Raw genomic sequence first — 21,075 nt, forward strand, 5'->3', positions numbered from 1 at the left:
CCCGTCCGCATCTACTGTTTCCCTCAATTTCGCACCGATTCCTTGATGAAAATGCATTTTAATTGAGCGACCCTGCCGCCGGCATGGCAGCATGTTTGGGAGTCGGCTGACCACGGCCGTCACTTGTAGACACCGATGTGCCCCACGTGATGCACAACAGGTGCATTCCTGACGGTTATTATCACGAAGCCCACCCACATGATAACGTAAAATATAAATAATAAATATAAATAGTACTTACTGACATCGTACGGCCCGTAGGCAGGCCATTGCTCGTTCATTTCGCTTGCTATGCGTTCCCATATAGTCACTTCACTGTTGTGTCCGCGTACTTGGCGAGTGTCATATCCCACAATGCGGGGAACTGCTCAACAAGACGCAGCAGAGAAAAAGTTGCGTCGTCGCTCAAGTTCATGGTTGCAGTTGGTTGCGGTCGTGTACGTCGAGCGGACTTCCCGCGCAAAAGCCCGAACAAGGCTGAGGAGAAAAAAAAAGGTCGTGCCTGTTGCCAGACCCTTATAACTTCGTCGTACAAAACCATACGAGAAAATAAAAAGGCAGCGCTTGTTTCCAGACCTATAATGGCACCATCGGCTAAATCTGTTGTGTTATTCCGCGCGAGTCCGAATGCGAAAAAGAGCTTGGCATTTTCCGTCCGCGACGTCCGCGGACGAGCCACGGATGGCACAAATCCGTGACGCGGGGTCACGTGAAGCGCCGTCCGCGGCGGAAAAGACGAATTCGGTCCGTCGTGTGGATACACCCGAAACAGTGGCAATTGGTTGGACGACACGGAGGGGCGGAGTCGCAACCCAAGAAAAGCGCCCGCGAGACAACGAGAGAGAGGAGATGAGGAAGCTCACGAGCAGCGGGAAGAATTTTACAGCGACCCCAGCAACAAACCCCGAGCCCCGACTCAACAGCGAGCCCCGAGGCCTCCATCAACGGACCTTTCGTGAGACGAGCTCCATCTTCTTTATTTAAACGAACTTTGCGGGAAGGGAGGCGGCGTGTTGAGACATTGCGCAGTTTGAATAATTGTTATCTTCGCCCCTCGGTTTAATCGCGTTGTTTTATTTTTATTAATGCCCTTCTCCTGTACTCTGCATTTTTCGTCACGAGTGTTGCATTCTTTGTTATGATTTTGTGTATAGCGTGTATCGTGTACGGAGAGCATGTGCCTATGTCATTTATGAGTAATATTAAATAATTTGTTTATAAACAAAGAAGGCTCGTTGCCTCTTTCCTGCCCGGTCTCAGCACGAATCCCTTTGAGTAAAAGTTGTTGAGATGCGTAGCCAAGAGAGGGTGAGCGAGAGCAGATAGTGGCGACTTTAGCGTTGGTCGAGTAAAGGGATTTAGTACCCCCCCCTCTTTGGCGGACGTCTCAAGTAGTGGCAGCGGTGGGATTTCTGCTGGGGCAACGGTGGGAGCCTTCACCCTCGCACTAGGGAAGGAGAGACGGCATGATGAACTAACAGGCTACGCATGTGACCCACGGGGGAGCGCTAGGAACGAGTGCTTTAATGTTAGGAAACATGGTCCCTTCGTTCACGGCAGACGCCGCAGGCCCGAACATTCGGGACTTCTTACAAATTCTAGAGCAGGTTGGCCGAATGGGGGGATGGCAGGACAGTCAATTGATCGGTATTGCACGATGCAAGATGCTCGGCGCCGCGCACGATTTTGCGTGGAGAGATGATAAAGTCGCGGCGGCTGCAACTTTTCCCGAATTCAGATCTTTGGCACTCGAGCGGTTTGACACGGAACCACTTAGCAGCAAGGTAGAAAGGTTTAGGAACGCGCGACAGACCGCGGGGGAGGAGGCGCGCTCGTTCGCGAACCGCTTGCAATTGCCGGGGAGTGCCACACTGGCGAGGCTCCAGCGGCGAGGATCCGGCGAAGGCTCAGTTGCGCCGCGAAATTCTGGCTGAACAAATGCAGTCGCAATTCCTGACCGGCCTGACGGACCCGGTCAGGAGATTTGTTCTCTCTCGAGACCCCATAACCTTTGACGAGGCCATCGACGTAGCGGCCAGGGAAGAGCTTAACGAGAAATTGTCGCGGAACCACGCACTCCCCGTTCGACACATCGAAGAGAACGCAGATGCGCTTGAAATGCGTAGTCGCCTCCACCGCCTTGAGAAGCTGTTAGAAGAGAGCTTGAAAGCACGTGATCCCGTGAGAGAGGATGGGCAGGGATGCGCAACGCGACCCCCTTACCCCGGTCGATGCTATAACTGCGGCGGCTTTGGCCATTACTGGTGGGATTGCAACCGGTACCGACGACGGCGACCATGGAACGCGGGTGGTGACCGTCGCATGCAGGCAGATCGTAGCGGTAGTAGCGGTGAGCAAACGGTGCCAAAACAGGCGGCTCAGGAAAACTAGACGTGACCTCTTCTGGCGGCCACGACAGGCAGAGGTCAATGGCAGTGGTAAACTTTTGCGGGGAAATGAACCCGGTCGTTGAGTGTGTCGTAGGAAAGGGTACATTGAGGATGTTCGTGGATACGGGATCTAGAGTGAGCCTTGTGAAGAGCCGCGCATTGGGAGGGATAGATGGCAGGAGGAATTGCAGAGAGAAGATAGTGAAATGTCCCTTGTCGACATAACCGGTGACCCTATACACACGTTCGGCCGCTTTAAAGTACCCGTAAGAACGAATCAAGCCACGTTTGAGGCCACATTTTTCGTTTGTGGAGATGAGCTGTCATTGCGGGCGGATGGTATAATTGGCCAGGACATTCTAGTGCAACAGGATGCCGACCTCCTACTGAGCGAGGGGTGCCTGAGAATAGGCTTCGAACGTGTCCCATTCACTAACTGGGTTGGGAGGCAGAGGCCGGCAGGGGAAACGAGCTCCGATAATATGAACAGCGGTATACGGAGGGCAGGTAATGTTAACGTTGTTTCCCTGATCGAGGAGGCTATTCTTCCGCCGTTGAGCGAGTGCGTGTTGGCGGGTAGGGCTCGCGTGCCTGCGCCCCCAGGTGAGACAAAGGTTGTCGAGGTTGGTAGCTTGGAAACAGATGGGTTGGCTGCAGTTCCAACGTTGATCATTACACTAGATGATGGCGTATTACCAGTCAGGGTGGCAAACCTAACAATAAAGGAGATCCGCCTCCCAATGAATAAAGTGGTTGGCGCCTTGGTTGACACGGAAACTCACCAAGTGGTCGCAATGATAGGTACAGCAGAAGGGTGCCCAGTTGACGAAGACGACTTATTGCAGATGTTCCATCTGTCGCACATCGAGGGAAAGGAAAGAGAAATGGTAAACACCGTGATAGTTCAAAACAAGTCGATATTCTCTACAGGGAAAACAGACTTGGGACGATGCGAAGCTATCAAGCAAAGGATTTACACAGGAGAGGCGGCAGCTGCATATCGCAGGGCATACAGGATTCCTTTCGCACGCAAGGACGAAATAGAAACATAGGTAGGCTCTTTGCTCGAGGCTGAAATAATTCAACACTCATCATCACACTGGGGGGCACCCGCATTGCTAGTTGAGAAGCCGGACGGGTCGCATCGATTCGTCGTCGATTACAGGGACCTGAACAAAGTTACCCTAATTCACCCGTACCCGCTGCCCAATGTCCATTAAACACTTGCCCAGCTGGGGAAAGCAAGATATTTCACTGTCGTGGAGATGGCCAGCGGATACTGGCAAATTGAGATGGAACCTCGAGACAGGGAGAAGACGGCCTTTAATACCCCTTCCGGCCACTATGAGTGGAACCGAATGCCCATGGGGCTAGAGTCACTGGAAAATTTCAGAGTACCGCAACGGTAGGCTGCACGCGGGCGACATTGGGCGGTGGCGGCCATTTCCCTTCCAGACCGTCGGGCGCGTTGCTAGCGTGTGTTGAGAAGTATAAGGCATAAGCATGGAAGAGCAGGCCACCAAGCACTTGCTCAAGTGTCTCACGGAAAGTCGCATTTTTAAAGACCTATCGCTCGGGAGTCAGGTGGTTCCCGAATCTTGCCGCGGAGAACTCTCCCAGTACTTGATGTTCTCTTCTTCGCTGACATCATTGAGGCTCGCTGACAACAGCGAGAAGACCCAAATTGCAGTCCTTGAAGGCATCCTGTACAGTAGAACAATATCCAAGGTACATATCTTTGGGTTTGCTGGCAACGTAGTGATCATAGAGCTCGTTGCCAGGATCCGCAGCGAGAACACCGTTATCAAAAGCTTTGGCATGCGATCCAACCTCAAAGACGTTTTACTAGCTGATCACGTCGCTTATGATACCTGGCTCGCCGCGCTCAGAGAAAACGAGATATTAGAAGAACTCTCGATTTTTTATAGAATATGGAATCCTGAGCAGTGGATTCGCTTCGCCAACATACTTTCTTCGAAGCAACGTTTGAAAGTGTCCATTATCTGTGACAACAAAAGAGATGACCTTTTTAGGCAAGTGTGCCGCACGCTAGAAGACAGCGGTGTCGACGATAAGGCGTCATGCGGGCTCTACTTGGTCAATGACAACGTAGACCTCTTGAAGTGCAAGGTATTCTCGGGACTATTATTGGGCTTCGGCACGCACGAAGATGTGAAAGCCACTGCATTGCATAAGATGCTGGATTGCAGTCACTTGAAATCTCTGATCATAGACATTCGTAGGGTTAACGTAGCCGTGTCCTCGGCTCTGGCAGAGTATGTTCAGTCTACGTCAGTGCTGCGGGAGCTACGGATTGATGTGGGGATGACAATGGCTGACGATGTGCACTTTGCTGGCGGCGCATGGTGGAGGCTCATCGTGGACTCTCTTTCGAGGAACAACAGCATAAAGCGTCTCAACATTTCCGTATTCAACATGAGCGACGGAGACGTAGAGAGCATGGTGGACGCAGTGAGTGCGAGGAGAAACATTAGGAAGCTCACCTTCGGAGCCTGGGGAAGGATGACCCTGAACGCGTTCGTCAACCGCCTGTCTGTCGGCATCATGGGCAACCACACGCTTCTCGGTGTCGTCCTGCAAGGCCGGCTGGACCAACAAGGGCAAGACGCATCGAGGAAGCTGTTCGCCATCTACGAGGCAACGCGGAGAAACTCGGGCCTCCTGGCGGCTGGGGCTGCGTTCTCGAAGGCTACTGACGCGCACAGGTACGCTCCATACGTTTAGCCAGTGTTGGCAAGAGCATTTACCATTTTTTCGGTAACTTAGTCACGTACTCGCTACCATTTAAGAACAATAATGGGTAACGTAATTACGTTATCGTTTTACGGTAACGTGATGTGTAGCGTTACTAGTTTATTCGAATTATTCCACTTCGCACGCGCTCACCAGCGCTTCCTGAAAGTCAATACAGGAGTACCATAGTGCGTTCATTGAGCGCTTATTCAGCATAGGTGCAGACCTATACACTAAAAATGGAGGCATGCACTTCGATGACAGCTTTCATGTACACCAGTTGCTTAAATTCAACAAGTTTCAGTTGTTAAAAACTAGTCTCAGTAGGACCCTAGCCCTTTTAATGAACTTTAGTTTGTCAAGTAATCTTGATTCTTCCTATCTCCTATTGCGGCTATGGTTATTTATGCCTATTGTAAACCTCTGCGACTGAGGCCGACCATGAATTCCTCTACATAAGCACTCACAGTTTCCCCGTAATTGTACAGGTTAAAGTAAAAAGGGAACGGTTCATGTGAAGTAATATTTTTTTACGGAAATATGCCATATACGGATTTCTCTATTGCTACAAAATTAATCCATCTATTTTGTTACATGAAGCGTGCCGTCAGAATTGTCAATGATAAATTCTGATTTTGTGCTTAATGTCTCATTGAGAAAAATGCCTTCACCATGTGCCACAGAGGTAGAAGCCACCATATGTAACTTTGGACACTTTAGGCCACTGTAATATTGCTAAGATTAGGCACATTAAGGCAAGATATTCTCGTTATAATCAGTACTTTGGGTAAAATTGTTGTTTGAGATAGGAGTTATATTTCGAATACAGATATAAGCTTAATAAAACTGTTACTGTCGGTTTCTGCAGCGAAGACGCACTGGTGAATACTTATTATAATGGAGTAACGGCAGAAGTAACGTGCCCTACTTTTTTTGGTAGTGGTATTGCGTTGCCGTTTTTTTTGTGTGTGTAACGTACAAGGAAGGTTCAAATGAAAAGGTACGAAACGTGTAACAACATGCAACATGACCGTTTACATAGATACCTATGCCGCTATGGGAGATTGCAGCGAGACATCTACAGATACGATTGGAGTCCCTGCCCTTTATCGGGGCATGCGGGGGCGCACGCATGCCCTGTAGAGAGCAGACCCCCTAAAAATGGCGCCGTCCAATTGACGCGGCAGTGCGTGTGAGGACAGGACGGCGTTCACATTGCAAAATTTGGCGATTGAGGAGTAGCGGGGCGTTATACGACTTCTGACAGCAGCAGGTGTTAAACCAGCCGCCATTAATCGCCTGATAATTTCGCGCGTTTGGTCCCCTGACGAGAGACCTGAAAGGGAAGCGCTTGAACTCGGACGACGAACTTGAGGACGCTGTGAAGCACTGGGTCTCGTCACGGCCGCAGGAATTCTGGGAGCAAGGAATCCTTCGGCTCGTTCATAATGGGATCGTTGTGATCAGGCATTTAGCGTATACTTTGAATAAAGTCTTTATTTATACCCATAGTGTCGTTTCGTACCTTTCATTTGAACACCCCTTGTATATTGGTAACGTGCATAGGTGTATCTACCGGGGGGGCAAGGGTGGCGCTAGCACCCCCACTGAGAAATGACAGGGGGGCTGAGCCCCCCCCCCCACTTTTGACAGTGGTCATTGTCGGCTGCAGACTGGGAAACTAACAAGTCAGGCAAAATTTTACTTGAACGCAGCAATAACGTAAATTAGTTATAACATTTGTCCTCCGATTCAGCTCTGACGACTGTCCTCCGTGTGTCATTACCACGCACTGCAGGCTCTTTGCGGTGCAGGCTGCCTATTCCACACTTTCGCGTCTTGCGTTCGAGCATTGCAGAGGAGGCTGTCGCTCAGCTGGGGCTCTATAATATTACGGCAATCTGTCATGATTTTATTTTGCTCTGCCTGGCCTGAAATTTACGTAATCGGCGACGCAAATACGGGCAGGAACCAGTGAACATTTTATAGATCGACAAACGCTCTCTTTCTTTCCGGAAATTTTAGTTTCTTTTCAAAATGCTAGCATCACCACTGCTCCATATCCAAGCTGCTGTGAGTTGAAGATTGTGCAGAAGTGCACAGTTGTGCCTTAGCCAGGACAGAGAGAGAGAGATAATAAAACGAGAGAAAGGCAGGGAGGTTAACCAGAATTGTGGCATCCGGTTTGCTACCCTACATTAAGGGGAGGGGACAGCTAAACTATATTGCCACTTTAGTCTCCGATGAGCCTGCTTCACCTTGCTTATCATATGGTAGCCTGAAGCGGTCGCGGCGGATTTTAACAAGGCTGTGGAGTCAAGCACATTGAGAAGCGCAGCTTTCAAGTTTGCCCCGTATCTTGGTCTACCTCACCTGGGAGATGATCAGCGTCCACGGCTTTCTAGAGTAAGAAGGCTGCCCCTGTGCAAAGGATTTTGTCTGTTCCTAATAATGTTTATTTCTTTCTCTACCACTCTGTCAGCAACGATAAGTTCGCAGCAAGTTGTATACGCGCATGAACAGCTCAACATCGTTATACTACTACTCAAAGTATCTATTATACACATATGAATCCATCTCGCCCGCTGCTATAAGTTGCCGCTGCCAATGTGATTGGCGGGCAGCCTTCTTGAATTACGTTCAGAAAGAGTCACTGTGGCTATTCCGAATAAAAAAAAAGACTGTTCAGCACAGTAATGCTCTGCCTATTGTGCAGACTTCCTTTTAACGCCGCGAGTTTTCGCATACTCGAGACGTCGCCTATAAGGAGGTGATTTTATGGCTTACCGAAAATTTTTTCACGAATAGCAAAGAACCAATGACCAATAATGCATCGCATTAAAAATAGTTTATTATAATGTTTTCTTTACGCAGTCATGCGTAAGTGATAATTACGCGGTGGATCAATTGCGCGTGATTTGTTGCATCGTGTAACGAGCAGGTGCTGTGAGCGTGACCTAGAAAATTTCGACCAATCATTATTAGCTAACGACATATACGGAAGGAGACAATGCGGTTTAACGTTATAATCACCCGCATTTTTTCAAAGAAAATTTGAGCTTACGCAGTTTGCGTAGGCTATCTACTTGGAGGGGCCGGAGGGATGGAGTAAAGGGGACACTACGCCGCTTTCCCGCCACCTCCCCATCCGAGCTTGGAAAAATAGGAGGACAAGGAACCACACCATATAAATTCGTGGTCATTTATAATCTCATAACTATACACAACGAGATCAATGTGGTTTCTATAAATATTAATCGACTGAACTTGGTGTTCTTCTTTAGAAATACTTTATTTAGAGGGCTCTAAGAGTAAAGAAATTGGCACTCGCATTATCCTGAAGACTTCCGTGAAGTGCCTTGCTTTGTCAGCCACAAGTATTCTTTTATAAGTGAGGATTGAAGGTACTACAGTCATAGCTAATTCTTCATACTCATCGTATTTGCAACTCCAAACTGAGACTGCGAGGCTTGCAGATCATGATGATCCATAGCCCTTGCGGCGCAAGGGCTATGGGTGGCCAAAGAGCGCCATTGAATGCAGAGATGAAGTACAGATTAAATGTGGCTGTACTTTCTAAACTTCACGCTAATATTTCCAAAATGTTATTAAACAGCGCAGTGTTTCGCAGTATAGGTCGGCCCAGCCTGCACAATCTGTTTGTGCAGAATCTTCCTTGATTGAAAACAGTGTTGAAAAGGAAATCATCTAATAATCTCTATGAATGTAAATAATCACGTGAAATTCAGAGAAAATGTACTTCCCCTCTCTCTCCCCTCTTCCCTCTCTCCAGCGCCTTCTAGTGGGTCGTCCTCTTTGGTTGCTTGAAGAAAGAACGCCGCTCGCGCAGGGAGTTCGTGCCTTGCCATGACTGTCGCCATTACTCATTATCGTTGAGTGCTGTCTATTAAACACCTTAACAATTTGGTGGAGAGTGCTCTGCTCCCATTCAATGCCCCTGGAGCTCCGATCCCGTACCTCGCCATCTACCATGCCTCAAGACGCCGCCCAGCAAACGCCTCCTCTCGCAACGAGCACATGTCCCGGTGTCCCCCGTATACGCGATCCACCTATCTTCACTGGCGCCGATAGCACCGACGTGGAGGACTGGCTCGCAATTTACGAGCGCGTCAGCATCCCCAACAAATGGGACGAAGAAGGCAAGTTAAGCAACTTGGTATTCTACCTCGCGGGCGTAGCAAGCTTGTGGTATAACAACCACGCGTCCGATTTTGCGACTTGGGCCGATTTCAAGACCGCCGTCATCAGCGTTTTTGGCCGCCCAGCAGTTCGTAAGCTGCAAGCCGAACAGCGCTTGCGTGAACGATCTCAGCAGGCCGGTGAATCTTTCACAAGTTATATCGAAGACGTCCTCGACTTGTGTAAGAAGGCCAACGCAACCATGTCTGAGTCTGACAAGATCCGGAACGTAATAAAAGGCATTGACGACGATGCCTTCACCATGCTGCTCGCCAAAAACCCTGGCACAGCGGCCGAGGTCATAACGCTCTGCCAGAGCTACGAGGAGCTCCGCCGGCAGCGTTCGATGACCCGTCGCTCCCCATCACGCGACGCAGAGCTTGCTGGCTTGGCGGCAATATCTGACCAGGCTGCGTTGCTGGCAGAAGTCAAGTCATTCGTGCGCGAGGAAATTGCACGCCAGATCTCCCTCCTCGCCTTTGCCCACCCGCCGCACGTTCAACAGTCGTCGACCACCCTTCTGCCTTCTCTCCGCCGAGCGATTGAGCAGGAAATTGCGGAGGTCATGCCTGAGTACCACCCGCAACCTCCGGCTCCTGCGCCTCAGAGTTACGCTCAAGTTGTCGCCAGGACGCCCCAAGTAATTCCTGCGGCTGCCCCAATGAGTTACGCCGAAGCCGCCGCTAGACCTCCGTTCTTTGAGGCGGGTGTGCCGGCTACATATGCTGACGCCATCCCTCGGCCCCGACTGCAGCCCACTATGCAGTCATTTCAGCAGCCGACCCGTCGTACTGCGACATGGCCGGGACCTACCCCGGCGAACCGATGGCGCACCCCCGACAACCGGCCCATCTGCTTTGCTTGCGGTTACGCCGGTCACGTGGCACGTTATTGTCAACGCGTGCAGCCGCCTCGAGTCGCGTCACCTGTCACCAGCCAGTCAAGCCGTGCATTCTACGACCCACCTCCACCTATGTCGCCGACGTCACGCCCACATCCAGCTACTCGCCGCTCTCCGTCTCCCCGACGTCGGTCACTGCCACCCATGCGGCCACGTTCGGTCGCACGAGAGCAGGAAAACTAGTCGTCGCAGTCCAGGAGGCAAGGGCTGCGACGCTATCGAACTGTGAAAGCCCTCAGCGAAGTCCATCGAATGTAATCGACGTGCTTGTGGACGGTGTTCGCGCATCGGCCCTTATCGATACTGGAGCCGCTGTATCCGTTATGGACGCAAAACTTTGCCGCTTACTTCGAAAAGTGATGACGCCACTTTCTGGGATGTCCCTTCGTACCGCGAGCTCCCAGAGTATTCATCCCACAGCAGTATGCACTGCTCGCGTCGTCATTCAGGACGTTCTGTACGACGTCGAGTTCATCATAATTGCGGCATGCTCTCAAGACGTCATCTTGGGATGGGATTTCCTCTCCCGCCACGACGCCGTAATTCGTTGCGCACCAGCCGAAATCGAACTCTCACCGTTCTCACATTTGACGCCGACAGACAGTCCATCGGCAATGAGCAAGATCCTCGTCCAAGACGATACGAAAGTGCCTCCAAACTCGTCAACGGCTGTGTCGGTCTACTGCGCCGGTCTCTCCGACACCACTGCACTCCTTTCGCTATCTGCCCGCGTCTGCACTAGGAAAGGGTTGCTGGTACCTTTTGCGACCGTGCGAGTCACTCAGGGCAGCACCACTATTTTTGTTACCAACCCATCCCCGTGCATTATTACGTTGGTTCGAGGGGATTGTCTCGGCAAAGTGGAACCCGTTGAAGACGCACGAGTTCTGGACGCACCCGATGACTCGCACTGTACCAGTTCCCGCACCATCAGTGCTGTTTCCACGTCTGATTCGTCACCTACTGACGTATTTGGTCCCTCCATTGCTGACAACCTTACGTCGGTCCAGCGTTCGCAGCTTCTGTGCTTGTTGGATGAATTTCGTCATTCTTTCGATGTCGGGCAAACTTCCCTCGGCCGCACGTCCGCCGTTACGCATCGCATCGACACTGGCGCCCATCCACCACTGCGGCAACGTCCATATCGCGTGTCTCCCACAGAACGCCGGGTAATTAACGAGCAAGTGGACGATATGCTTCGACGCGATGTAATTCGGCCCTCCGGCAGCCCATGGGCGTCTCCTGTTGTTCTCGTTACGAAGAAGGACGGTTCTGTGCGGTTCTGTGTGGACTACCGACGGCTCAACAAGGTCACCCGCAAGGATGTTTATCCACTGCCGCGAATCGACGACGCGATTGACAGCCTCCAAGGAGCAGAATTCTTTTGAAAGTTTGAAAGTTTATTTAACATAACACATGTATTGGTTACAAAAAACACACTTTTGGGACCCAACAAATTTGTTAAAGGGTCCCTACCGAAGTTAGCTCTAGTAAAAAACATCGATAGCAGCAGTTATTATACACATTGTAATAAGATCGAACAGAAGTGTCTGAGTTAAGTATAGCAAACAAGTATAGTACAAAAGAAAATTTCACACAAATTACAAATTTTTCGAGGAATGCTTAATATACAAGGCATCTTAAGAGGGAAAAAAAGGGAGGGAAAAAGGTAACTGTGAGCAAGTGTGCTATGGATTGTCAATAAGGGAGTGCTTTAGGTTTCTTAGAAATGTTTTCAAATTTGTTATACTGGTTAGGTTACAATCGAGTTTATTCCAAAGAGATGTACCCTTAAAGTTTAGTGTAGAGCGACCGTAATTAGTATTTACCTTAGGCAGAATAAGACGACGACGCGATACATTCACAGCAGTGCGATGCGAGTGGTGAAGCGAGACTGTTGTCAAGACGAGTTTTTCATAGATAATTTGATGCATGATTGAGGCAATGTTGTATGTTACCAGATCATAGATATTTAGGATGTTGAGGCGTTTAAATAGATCTTCACTCTTAATGTGTATATTGTTCGGTCCTAAAATGCGGAGGGCTCTTTTTTGAAGCGTGTACACTGGTGACAAATGAGTTTTGTATGTGCAACCCCAGATCCCTATACAGTAACTAATGTGACAGTGAACAAATGCGTAGTAAAGGTTGATAAGTATGTTGGGAGGGAAGTAGTTGCGACATTTTGAAAGTATATGCAAGCCATATGAAGTTTGTTAACTACAGAGCGCACATGAAGGCGAAATTTTAAGTGTTTGTCGATTATAACACCAAGAAACTTTGTCTCGCTAGATTGTTTTATGGGATGGTTATTGTAAATGACGTCAGAATGAATAGACGTTTTCTTTTTTTCAGAGTGGAATAAAATAAAAACGGTCTTCGTTGGGTTTAAGTGAAGAGCGTTCGAGTTGCACCATTGGTGCAATATTTCTAATTCAGAGTTAAGCTTATTGATTAGGCTGGATTCCTCAGTATCAGCTATTATAAGATTAGTATCATCTGCATAGAGCACAGGGGTCGCACACAAAAGTTGTGAAGGCAAGTCATTTATATACAGTAGAAAAAATAAAGGTCCAAGTATGGACCCCTGGGGAACGCCGATGTTAATAAGGGTGCTGTCGGACTGAGAATCTCCTAGCTGAACAATTTGTTGCCGGTCTTCCAAGTAACTACGAATTAATGTCAGAGGTAATCCATTAATTCCGTAGCGAAGTAATTTTTCGTTTAATATAGCATGATTTAGCGAATCGAAGGCTTTTGCGAAATCTATGAACAGTCCTGCCACTAGATAGCCATTGTCTATTGACTTACGAATTATATCTGTAAATGTTGAAACTGCAGTTTGCGTGGACAGACCTTTTCTGAAACCGAATTGGTGTCGAGAAAGAATATTGTGCTTTTCCAGATAGTCATGCAGCCGGGAAGCGAATATTTTTTCAGGTATTTTGCTGAAGAATGGCAGCACTGAAATCGGACGATAATTTTCGATCCTTTCTTTGTCCTTCGATTTGTACAGTGGCAGTACCTTGGCAATTTTCATCCTTGCTGGAAACACACCCGTGACGAATATAGTATTGACGATATGAGCGAGAACTGGTGACACGATATCTGTGACAAGTTTAACGGCATGCGCAGAAACATTGTCAATTCCGGAGGCTGTGTTTCGCAAGCTTGAAATAACTGAAGCAACCTCAAGTTCATCTGTAGGATAAAGGTAAAAGGAAGCATTTGTGTGGGGTATATATGTTGCATCAAAAGCTTTGTCTTTGGATGCAGTGTGGGAAGAAAAATATGCGCTAAAAGCATGACATATACTTTCGGCAGTGTTGTACGTGGCATCATTGTAAATTATTTTCTCTGGTGGGTGTTGTTTTACGTCTCGTCCGAGAAACTGGTTGAGAAGGCTCCAGTTTTTTTCGAGTCGTTCCCGTTCTGTTGAACACAGTTGCTAAAATAATTTTTCTTTGCTACATAAAGCGTTGTATTAAGATATTGCGAGTACCTAGAGTATTTTTCCTTCAAGGAAGTGTTATAAGGTTGACGTTTCAATTTTCGATACATGTTATATTTGTTTTAATGGAACGTAACAGCGCGCCCGTTACCCAAGGGTCTCGCGGAATCGTATGCCTACTGCGCACGCGGTGAGTAGTGGATGCGTTGGATATTGCTTCTGTAAACTTGTCTACAAATGTGTTGTAAGATTCGGTAGAACAGCTTGAAGAGTATACGGGAGACCAATCAATCGCGTGTACATTTTGCACAAATACGCCCGCATTGAATAATGTCCGCGTAAAACACTTCTTGCTTGATTTCAGGCAGTTTGACATTACAAAAAGCACAGGGTAATGATCGGTAATACTGACATCAAGAACTTCTGCACGTTTGCAAACTGGAGTGTTCGACAACACGTGGTCTATAAGTGTTCTACTGTGTTCGGTTACTCGTGTTGGTTTGTTTACAAGTTGTGAATAGCCATAACTAGTAAAACACGAGACATACTCATAACAAGAAGAGGAATGAGCATCACTTACATCAATATTGACATCGCCCATTACTATCACACGAGCATTAGAACTCAAGAATGTATTAAAAATTGAGTCAAGGTTTTCACAGAAGCCCTGATAAGATGCAGAAGGCGACTTATATACTACACCCACAATAAGGTTCTGTGACAGCTGCGACTGACTTTTATCGACCTCGACCCACACTGACTCACAATGAGGTGTTACAAATTCAGCATCAAACCGCCGCCTGTACATAATGTTGTCATCTATGTACAGGGCAGCACCACCATGAGCCATGCTAGATTGATTGTGGGTTGTACGACATTTTGCTTCCAGCTTATAACCAGGTTTATTGTACAATCCTACTTCATTCTCAGACAACCATGTCTCTGATATGCCAATAAAAGTGAACTTTTTGTTTATTAGGCCAATAAAGTTGCCAATTTCGTCCTGGTTTTTCCGTAAACTGCGCGCATTGAAGTGTGCGCCCAGCAGCACATTTTCAGAAACTGTCGAAGCATTAAAATCGTCCACTGAGAGATACGCCATGATGCCGTCTGTGACTCGTAATCTAGCTGATACGACTAAGATCAGCCTCGCAAGTAACACGCACAACAGGACTATCAGGTGCTTTCCGTGCCTTGATTTGACCTTGTTCCGTCCAAACAAACATCCACTTGTTTTCTTTTTTCCGTTTAAGTGCCTCAGCCAACAATTTCTTGTTTTCCCGGGTGAGGTGCTCATTTATGTAGATCGGCTGTTTTCTTGCGGAGGAAAAGGCAAGTACATCCGTGGAAAGTCTCGCTTTTTTCGCTCGTTGATAAAACTCGTTCCTGACTTTCCTTGAGACAAACCGAACGATTATGTTTTTTTCAGTGGCATTATGCGCGAGAGAGACTCGATGGCAAACGTCAATGTCTTTAGAATCAATGGGATAACTAATTTGCTCTCCAAGTTTCTGAACTAGTAATTCACAGTTCTCATTCCGTGTCACAGGTATTCCCTTGATTTCAACGTTGTTGCCCCTTGAATATTGCTCCAAGGACATAACACGGCTTAACAGCTCCTCATTTTGTCGCTGCAGGGTCTCGTTATCTTTCCGCAAGGTTGCATTTTCCGTCATTATTTTGTTGCATTTAATCAGAAGAGATTCAAAGTTTGAATTCATGAGCTTCATGCTTTCTTCCATGCAATTGAACTGGGTTGGTAGTTGCGCAAGATGGTCCAGACGTATTGTTATATCATCGAGTCTGGACTCAAGTGCATGCACACTTAGATTGCTCGAACTACCTGTCTTTGCAGTAGAGCCCAGAGTTTCGTTTGCATCCGCCGCGGCATTTGCAGTAGCTGAGCTGCCCCTTAACCTTGCTGAGGAGCACGTCGGGCACTTCCACGTCTTTCTCGCAACCTCATTCTTCCCTTTAAAGAATGTGTCATTTGTACCAGAACATTTTCCTGCATGGTATATGTAATCGCATTCACAGCAAGTGATCCTATTACAGTCATTGCTGATTGTCTTCTTACATGCTAGACAAACGTCACGCGTCATGACAATTTTTCTCGGCAAACGTCAAACAGTGGCACAGTCTGGCAGCAGCAGTGGCAGGAACGACTAGAGGATAAAGTTCTAAAAATGTAGAACTAACCTGCAAATACACGACGAAGAAGTTAAAAGACGTCCAGGCTTCTCCACCGCTGCTGCCAGAATAACGCGCAAAAGGCAGGCACAATCCCAGCGCCAGAAGCGGTGTCGCTGCCCTCGCTTGAAAGGGGCGTCAACGAGAGATGACCCTGATGGTGGCCACGTTTGTCTGCAGCCAAGGATGACAGCGTACTTGATGCTTGCGTATCATCTGCGCAGACACTGCAAATACACGACGAAGAAGTTAAAAGACGTCCAGGCTTCTCCACCGCTGCTGCCAGAATAACGCGCAAAAGGCAGGCACAATCCCAGCGCCAGAAGCGGTGTCGCTGCCCTCGCTTGAAAGGGGCGTCAACGAGAGATGACCCTGATGGTGGCCACGTTTGTCTGCAGCCAAGGATGACAGCGTACTTGATGCTTGCGTATCATCTGCGCAGACACTGCAAATACACGACGAAGAAGTTAAAAGACGTCCAGGCTTCTCCACCGCTGCTGCCAGAATAACGCGCAAAAGGCAGGCACAATCCCAGCGCCAGAAGCGGTGTCGCTGCCCTCGCTTGAAAGGGGCGTCAACGAGAGATCTCTCGATTTGCGCTCGGGGTACTGGCAAGTACCCATGGCTGATGACGCTCGACCAAAGACAGCCTTTGTCACGCCCGACGGCTTGTACGAGTTCAACGTCATGCCGTTCGGTCTGTGTAATGCGCCCGCGACCTTCGAGCGCATGATGGACACCGTTCTGCGTAACTTGAAATGGCACACGTGCCTGTGTTACCTGGACGACGTCGTCGTCTTCACTCCGGACTTCTCCACGCATCTCCAACGTCTGCGGCATGTTTTGACACGTTTGAGCAACGCCGGCCTCCAACTGATTCTGAAGAAGTGCCGATTTGCGGTACGGCAGCTGACAATCCTCGGCTACGTCGTGTCCAAAGACGGAATCCTTCCCGATCCGGCCAAGCTTCGGGCCGTGGCTCAATTTCCCAAACCTACGTCCGTCAAAGAACTGCGCAGTTTCGTCGGACTGTGTTCATACTTTCGACGCTTCATACGAAACTTTGCCACCATCATATCGCCGCTGACGAAGCTACTTGGAAGTAACGGACCCCTAAATTCGTGGTCGTCCGAGTGTGACGACGCGTTCGAAAAGCTCCGTCGTTTGTTGACGTCTCCTCCCATACTACGTCACTACGACCCTACGGCCCCTACGGAGGCACACATGGACGCCAGCGGTGTAGGCCTCGGCGCTGTCCTTGCGCAACTCAAACCAGGGTTCCCCGAATATGTCGTGGCATACGCAAGCCGTACGCTTACCAGAGCCGAGACCAATTACTCAGTCACGGAAAAAGAGTGCCTGGTGATCATATGGGCCCTTACAAAGTTTCGACCTTATTTGTATGGTCGCCCATTTGATGTCGTCGCCGACCATCATGCACTATGCTGGCTGTCGTCATTGAAGGATCCCTCAGGCCCTCTCGCCCGCTGGGCACTTCGCCTGCAGGACTACGACATCCGCGTGCTGTACCGCAACGGACGCCAGCATGCTGACGCCGACGCCCTCTCGCGCTCTCCCTTGCCTGACGACAATGCCCCCTGCTCAGTATATCACATAGCTGTTGCTTCAATTAGCGTTCACACCATCGCTACCGAACAGCGCAAGGATAAATGGATCACCTCGCTGATCGACTTGCTCACTGATCCGATGGCAACACCATCCACTCGCGCGTTACGTCGTCAAGCCCACCATTTCGCCGTTCGTGACGACCTAATGCACCGACGCAATTACAACGCCGACGGCCGCCAGTGGCTACTAGTGATACCCCGCAGTCTGCGTTCTGATATATGCGAGGCCTTCCACTCCGACCCGCAATGCGCGCTCTCGGGGTATCCAAAACTTACCACCGCATTCGACAACGATACTTCTGGCGTGGGATGTACCGCTACGTGCAGAAGTTCGTTCGCTCCCGCCTCGATTGCCAACGCCGAAAACCTGCAACGCACGTGTCGCCAGCAGGTCTACAACCATTACCTTGCCCTAACCGTCCGTTCGGGCGCGTGGGCATCGATTCGTATGGACCACTTCCTCTGACTTCGACTGGTAACCGCTGGGCCATCGTCGCTGTTGACCATCTAACGCGATACGCCGAAACCACCGCCCTCCCAGCGGCTACAGCGCGCGATGTTGCCTCCTTCCTACTACACCGATTCATACTGCGTCGCGGTCCACCCCAAGAGCTTCTCAGCGATCGAGGCCGTGTCTTCTTATCGGAAGTCGTGGAAGCCATTCTGAAAGAGTGCCATGCTGTTCACCGCAAAACTACTGCTTACCACCCGCAGACGAATGGCCTAACCGAACGCTTTAACCGCACGCTCGGCGACATGCTGTCAATGTACGTCGCCGCCGATCACACCAATTGGGATGCCATTCTGCCCTTCGTCACCTACGCCTATAATACCGCCCCTCAGAGCACTACTGGTTTTTCACCGTTCTTCTTACTGTACGGAAGGCACCCGTCGCACACCATCGACACGATACTTCCATACAAGCCGGATTCATCTGAGTGTGCGCCTATTTCTGACACAGCCAGGCTCGCTGAAGAGTGTCGCGAGCTTGCCAAGACATTTACGACGCAGGAACAAGAGCTGCAGAAGAGCATTCGCGATGGCACCACCACTTCTGAACCCACGTTCCTTCCTGGAGCGCTCGTATGGCTCTCGGTCCCTACCACTGCAAGTGGCCTTTCTTCAAAACTGCTGCCGAAATACGAAGGCCCTTACCGGGTCGTCGAGCGCACATCCCCGGTCAACTACTTGATCGAACCCATCGAACCAGCTTCGGACATGCGCCGTCGAGGGCGCGACAATGTCAACGGGGAGCGCCTCAAGGCCCAGTATGACCCACTCATAGCGACGAGCTGTTAGGTCGCCGGACGGCTCCCTTTTCGTACCCGGGGTAATTGTAGAGAAGCCTTGGGACATGGTAATGGGTTACCCTCTCCAGCGCCTTCTAGTGGGTCGTCCTCTTTGGTTGCTTGAAGAAAGAACGCCGCTCGCGCAGGGAGTTCGTGCCTTGCCGTGACTGTCGCCATTACTCATTGTCGTTGAGTGCTGTCTATTAAACACCTTAACAATATATATATATACACATATATTGTATTGTATATATTGTATATATATATTGTATATATATATATATACAATATATATATATATATACACAGAGGCTGCGCCACTGCTATATATGTGACGCCAGCCCCCCCACTAGCGAACGAGTTGGTGCGCCACTGGTAACTAGGGATGGTAAAATCGATGAACGATTAATCGATTAATCGATTAAAGGTCTACAATTAATCGATTAATCGTCATCGATTTCCTCCTTTCGATTAATTGAATTAATCGAATAAAAGTATTCGATTAATCGATTACGGCACACCCCACTCCGGCCCCCAACCTCGCATCTTGGCCGGTGCGCATGACTGCGAGGCGCGCTATCCTGAGACGCAGATGCCGTGCACATCGCCTGTCTTTCACTGCTTTCACTACAGCGCATATTTATGCGCTAGCAGAACGAGCCCGGAGCTGGCGACGGCCATACCCCATAGAGAAAGATATGAACTCACCCTGATCTCCATCGCGTACGGCGTCCAACTCTAAGCACTCCCCAATGCTTCAAGCCCCGGCAGGTGGCGGCTCCAGCCCATCAAGGCTAGGGAGCCTTCATACCCACAAGGCTCCCTAATCGAGGCAGAAATGAACTTGCCCGCTACTCTCCAGCTCACAGCCTACTGCTGCTAGTGCCTTCACCTCCTCTCCCTTAAGCTAGTTGATCGTCGCCTGAGTGTACGCAGGGCTTGCGTTGCTTGCGTCTTATATTGTGTAATTATTACACATTGGTGGTTACACTGCTACCTTTGCGATGTCATAATTAGAGACCGGATTTTTAGGCGCTAAAAAAGCTCGTCTTAGGCGCCAAAAACAGGCACGCAAAACAATGTTTTAGGCTTCCAAAATCGTAAATATAGGCACAATAAATTTTCACATAAATGGAAATAATTTCAAACGAAGGCGTGCGCGACCTCTGTCTACGACAGGAAAACAAACATGTTATTGCTTAAGATGGCACAAAGGCGCTAACATTTGAACATAGCGTGCTTTGTCCCGCACTGTTCGCACTCCCGTGTTCTGCAGAGTGAGTCAAGTGTCCACTGTCGAATCGACACACTCCTGAGTGTCTCTCCGACATGTCTGAGAAGTGCAGAGCAGGAGCCGACAGCCAGACCAGAATGGAGGGATTCCTCCTATTGGCCGGGTCGAATTGCGTAGAGCCAATTTCTCCCCTGGCAGTGAACCAATGGTGTAGCTAGGCGGGGGGGGGGGTTCATCCTCCCCCCTCCCCGAAACTTCTCAGTTTTGCGTGTGTGTATATACACGCACACATACAAACGCATGCACGAACATATATAAAGTATGGTTGCCCCCCCCCCCCCCATTGAAAAAGATTTCTGGCTACACTACTGCAGTGAACACCTTAAAAAGCAAATTACAAACAAAACAAGAGCTGCGTGCACATCATATTTTTCTTTCTTTTTTTGCTCTTCACTCTCCTTTCCGCTGACGGCTCTCCGCGGTTTCGCATTCGCCAACCGCTCGGGCCATGTCAGCGCGGCGGCGAAGGCTCGCCGGCGTGTCCCGCTTCCCTGGTGCCAGCGGTTGTTGGTTGGTTGACCTAGAGGACTAGACTTGGTTGAAGTAGAGGACGAGGTGGAGCCCCGTAGTTCCAAACAGTCAATCTTACGCAGTAACAAGAATAACGGTCTCAAACTGCACCCGAGAGCGAAACTTGAGGCTAAATAGCACTCATATAAGCGCCAATATTGAAAATAGGCATTTATAGGCATTTGTAAGCATTTAGGCACGAACGCTAAAAATAGGCATTTATAGGCACTATAAAAACACTATAAAACCCTTTTTAACCTCTAATTCTTGCTCATATATCAAAATGGCGCGATAGGAGTGCAAGGAACAATATAGGCATTTACCTAAAATCCGGTCTCTAGTCATAAGAGGAGCGCATTGTGGTCGTTGTTCGCTGAAGATGAGAAAACGAAGACTGCAAGGTGTAATAAATGTGGCAAGCACTTCTCAAAGCCAGCGCTTGAAGGACGAACGTTTCTGCCATTAGTT

Source organism: Rhipicephalus sanguineus, chromosome 2, assembly GCF_013339695.2.
Source record: "Rhipicephalus sanguineus isolate Rsan-2018 chromosome 2, BIME_Rsan_1.4, whole genome shotgun sequence".
Lineage (NCBI taxonomy): Eukaryota > Metazoa > Arthropoda > Arachnida > Ixodida > Ixodidae > Rhipicephalus > Rhipicephalus sanguineus.